Genomic DNA, 5,404 nt, shown 5'->3' on the forward strand with positions numbered 1-5,404 from the left:
GAACCAGAACTGAACCAGAACTGAACCAGAACTGAACCAGAACCGTCCATAAGCTGCAGCTTTTGTCCTCCAGTAGGAAAACTGATCAGTTCACAAAACTCTGACGAAGCATCAGAACTTTTCAGGTCCGTTTCATCACCCAGAATGTCCTAGAATCTAGTCTGTTATTTAAGAAGCTAAATACACAGATTTCTATGTTTAAATGATATAAAGTGAGAGATTCATATTTTTGACTTTGCTTTTACGGAGATGATGTCATTCAGATTTTGGGGCGCTGACCCGTCTGCTTCCATGTTTAGAGTTTGGACCTGTGTGACCCGGTCCAGCCTCATTTATTCCTGTCCGGTCTGGGTTCTGGACACGTGCTGCAAATTTTTGCTCATATTTTAGCTGCTTTCATGTTTTTATCCTGAAACCATGTCTGTGTCAAGCTGCCAATCAGATCTTTTAAAAACTACAGACGTCAAAAATAATGTTTGCAAAGCTCGAAGAAATATTCCAAACTTTCTGTACACTTTTGAAATATTAAATGGACTGAACATCGATAAATTTCCTCTTAGAAAAACTCCTTAGTTACTCTCAGCCAATCGGGGGTTGCCACCAGCGTGACCCCGCCCCCCTGTCCTTGCAGGTCCAGGTAAAGATGTCATGAAAACCGCCTGCTGGAGCATAGACTGTATATACCAGCAGAGTTTGAGGTTGTGACTGGACTTTATTTTTGGGGAGACACCGCCCTCTAGTGGTAACAAGAGGAACATCCGGGAAACTTGGTCAGCTGATTAAAACGGTTCAGTGTTTTGTTGTTTTTATTGACAGTAGATTGTAGACATTACAGAATATAATATTATATATTTATATACATATGAAGACAAAATTAATTCAGTCCAAGCACTAGTAAAAGAGAGAAAAAACAGCTAAATTTACAACATAAAATGCTAATTTAAAACACAAGTAACCATAGTGTAGAAAGTCCCTGTTATTCCGTGGGACTACATTACCCAGAAATCCTAGCGGTCATGTGACGAGCGCGGAGGGATACAGTTCCAACTCGTGCTCGTAGCTCACGAAGCCATGCGGTGAATCTGGGTTGTTGAGACTGTTGCGCGTCATATAAATGTGAGTTATGAATAATTAATCCGTAGTTTATCCTTAATGAGGTGATTTAGTTATATCATGATGTTTTTGGCACATGTTGGTTCAAGTTTCTACCAACGTTTTGTAGAGTTTAATTAGTCGCTAATGAAACTCATTTTGGTTTGGAGCGCCCTCTAGTGGCGAGTTGATGGAGCATTCTAGTTTGTGTAATGCATTAATGTGATTCATTTAAATGACCAATTTTGTTTATTATCTTTACATTTGTGAGTTTTATATATCTGTGGGATATATATTAGTTTCAGTTTATGTTTATTGTGTTTCTTTATCCTTTAGAAACCACGCCCACATACAAACCCAGTCTGTAAACCATGTTTTCGCCGATTGAAGGCAGTTCTTTCCAACGTCTCTGGATGTGAGTCTCCTTCTGACAGAGGACCTTAAAAATAACCCCTTTCACATAGAATAAAAAATAAACATTTTTAAGTGTAGTCAAAGATCTAAATTGATTTTATGTATTAATTGGGCTGCACGGTGGCGCAGTGGTTAGCGCTCTTGCCTCACAGCGAGAAGGCCCCGGTTCGACTCCCGGCTGGGACCTTTCTGTGTGGAGTTTGCATGTTCTCCCCGTGCATGCGTGGGTTTTCACCGGGGACTCCGGCTTCCTCCCACCGTCCAAAAACATGCTTCATAGGTTCATTGGTGACTCTAAATTTCCCCTAGGTGTGAATGTGAGAGTGAATGTGTGTGATTGAGGCCCTGAGACAGACTGGTGACCTGTCCAGGGTGTACCCCGCCTTCGCCCTTCAGTAGCTGGGTTAGGCTCCGGCACCCCCGCGACCCCGAAGGGGACAAAGCGGTCAGGAAGATGGATGGATGGATGGATTTATGTATTAATTTTTTTAACCTTTATTTGACCTGGAAATCCTGTTGAGATTAGATCTGTTTTTTAAGGGAGATCTGAGCTAATAAATAAGATTATCCATTCATTAAAGTGTGAGGAAAATCTCATCCATCCAGGCAAACTAACAAACTATTTTTTCTTTATCTTTTTTAAAGAGTTACAGAAAACATGAAACTCGTTTTTAAAAAACAAAAAATCTCTTTCAAAAATTGACTTTTGTGAATTAAGAATTTACCAAAAATAATTAAGTTGTTGAACTAAAAATTAGTCTTCTCTTTGTCAATAAATCCAAACTGAATATTAGAATACCTAAATAACAGAATAGAATTTTTTGTTGAAAACAACGCATTTATATCTCTCCAAAATCTTTTAGCCGCATAACATTCATCAATACTTCTGGGTTTCAGTTTCACATATATTATCATGAATATCAAACCTTAAAATTCTTTACACAGATAAATATTGACAATTGTTTCAAAACTGATCATTCATTTTTGGTAGAAGGAAAATGGAAATACATTTGATCTAATATTACAAGTATCACTATTTGAAAAAGATGGGACACATTTTTTTTAATAGGTAGAGATAAAACTCTGTATGTCAAAGATGATCTTAAAAGTTTATTAACACGCTTTAGATCAGACGGAAGGACATTATCAATCAGTGATGGGAGCTGAGGGAAAATCGAGGAATGGTGTACATTTGTTTTAATCAGTTGAATTAGTTTAGGGGAAACTGCCTTAATGACTCTAGAATATTCTATATTTGTACAAACAAACAGATACTTGATCCTAAATTCAGTGTGACTAAGGAAAGTACCATGGTACATATTCCTTTATCCATCCAAATTTAATAACGTTTTTTTGTAGAGAACAAATCTATTGTTCCAGATGAATGAAGTATGAGGGCTGAAGTTGTGGGCGTAGATCAGGGGTCACCAATGTGGTGGACGTCTGTACCAGGGTGACCCCAAAGACCACACAAGGTGCCCGCAGGTCTCTTCTAAAAATAGCACAACTCACTTCTGAGCTGCGTCTAAAATGACATTTTATTCTGTTGCTATTTGTTTTAATGTGACAAGATTTGTTTTAAAAATGTGTGATTTTTCATTACATAGTTGATAAACATAATTAGACAGTGAAAATGGGACATTTTACCATGAAATGTAAGAAATCATCTGAAAATGTAACAATTACTGAGATTAATAAAGTTCTGAATATTGATTTGTTGTCATTGTTGATATTTATGGTGAGAAATTAGTCTTTACATAGAGGAGGATCATTATTCAGTAATAATGTGGAACTAAAGGTAAATGTGTCATTTCAAAATGGTAGGCCTTCGTATGTACCATGAAGCTCTGGTTGAAAAAGGTTGGCAGAAACTTAAACATTACTAAATACATTCAAACATGACAAACCCATGGAGACCCAAACCAGTGACGTAACAGAACTGAAGACCTGACACTTAAATCGGCTGAGAGTAATTAACTAAATGAAGACAGCTGTGGATGATTTGACCTGGACATGGTCAGTCTGACAGAAACAGAACAAGACAAAAGCTAAGCACTGAGTCATGACACTTCTCCAGTTTTGTAATAAACTTCTATTGGATTGAAGAGCAGCAGAGCAGCCACACCTGGCTCAGCACGCTACGGCGGACGACGGCCCACTGTTCGGCAAGCAGCGACTACCGAGCCCGGAAAGCCCTCCTAACCCGGACCGCTTTTCCTGGTGAGCGTAAACCAGCGCTTGTTGTTGTAACATGATACCTTCTACCTCTTCGGCTCCCAGCCCTCTTTCCTGCCCCACTTGTCATATGTTTAGTCAGGATCCCGCCTCATTTAATGAGGACAATGGTCGTTGTGTTAACTGTAGCCTGATCTCAGACCTGTTATCCAGGCTCGAACAGCTCGAACAGAGCTCAATGGAAGCTAAACCAGCTAGCCATGTTGTTGTCACTCGGAGCGCTAGCCGCGCTAGCAAAGCTGACTTAGCTAGCATCCCACCGCCCTCTCAGCAGCCGAGGAATCCCCAGGATGAGTTTGTACCGGTGGGGAAAAAGCACAGAGCTAAACCTAAGCCCGCAGAGCGCCCGGAGCTCCCTGTACGGAACAGGTTTTCTCCCCTCAGTAACGCACCAACTGAACCGAAAACCCTGGTCATCGGCTCCTCCGAGGTCAGACACGTAAAGCTAAAGGGAGCTACAGTTAGATGTTACCCGGGAGCCAGAGTTGGTGACATCGAAGGAAACCTCCGAATGTTAGCCCAGAGTAAGGCGAGGTTCCGTCGGGTCGTAATTCACGCAGGTGGCAACGACGCCCGACGAAGACAATCAGAGATTCTTAAACTAAACGTAGAATCGGTGTGTAAACTGGCTAAATCTGTGTCAGACACAGTAGTTTTCTCTGGTCCTCTCCCAAACGTGGTCAGTGATGAAATGTACAGCCGCTTTTCATCTTTTAACCGCTGGCTAGCTAAATGGTGCCCAGAAAATGGCGTTAGCTTTGTGGATAACTGGAGCATGTTTTGGGGAAAGCCCGGCCTCATGCGCAGAGATGGCATTCATCCCAGTTTGGACGGAGCGGCTCTTCTGTCCAGAAACATTTCTGCTAGCTTTAGCCATGCAGCCTGACAACTCAGAGAGGAGACCCGGGGAGAGAGCAGTAGTTTAAAACTCTCCCCTGAGCGGCCTTTAGCACCGATGCTAACCCCAAACAGGGCTAGCCCAGCAGCTCCTAGCGTTAGCTTATGTGCTGGAAGGCAAATGAACGGAATGAATCACAGTAACAAAAATTATGATGTCATTAAATGTGGGCTACTAAACATTAGATCAATTTCCTCAAAGTCCCTATTAGTTAATGAATTGATTAATGATAATAAACTTAACCTGCTAGCTCTAACAGAAACCTGGCTAAAACAGGATGATTATGTTCGGCTAAATGAAGCAACCCCCCCTAGCTATAATAACTATCAGAAATCCAGGATTACTGGGAAAGGAGGTGGGTTAGCAGTAATTTCAGAGTCATGCTTGATCCTTAACATTAAAGTTAAACACATTTATAATTCATTTGAGAGCATTGTACTATCTATAAATCACCCAAACAGAAAGACTCAAAAAGCAGTTTTATTTATAATTATTTATCGCCCTCCCGGCCCGTATTCAGAATTTTTATCTGAGTTTTCAGAATTTTTATCAAATATTATTTTAGATTCTGACAAAATCATAATTTCAGGAGATTTTAATATTCATTTTGATGATTCCAGTGACTGTCTTGGAAACGCATTTGCGGCTTTAATAGAAAATGTTGGTTTCACACAAAATGTAAATCAACCTACTCACTGTCACAAGCACACCCTGGACCTTGTTTTAACTCATGGAGTTGAGATTAGCCAGCTGAATGTCCTTCCT

At 40.5% G+C, this 5,404-nt stretch overlaps 1 long non-coding RNA gene across 1 annotated transcript; it reads left to right on the forward strand.

The window, feature by feature from the left end:
- The first annotated feature begins 1,019 nt into the window (after positions 1-1,019).
- On the forward strand, positions 1,020-4,448 carry LOC112140981. The gene is made up of 3 exons (XR_002918302.2): positions 1,020-1,116; positions 1,429-1,507; positions 3,613-4,448. It is a non-coding gene; the product is annotated as an uncharacterized LOC112140981 (long non-coding RNA).
- The last annotated feature ends 956 nt before the right edge of the window (positions 4,449-5,404 follow it).

Source organism: Oryzias melastigma, linkage group LG15 (genome assembly GCF_002922805.2).
Source record: "Oryzias melastigma strain HK-1 linkage group LG15, ASM292280v2, whole genome shotgun sequence".
Taxonomy (NCBI): domain Eukaryota; kingdom Metazoa; phylum Chordata; class Actinopteri; order Beloniformes; family Adrianichthyidae; genus Oryzias; species Oryzias melastigma.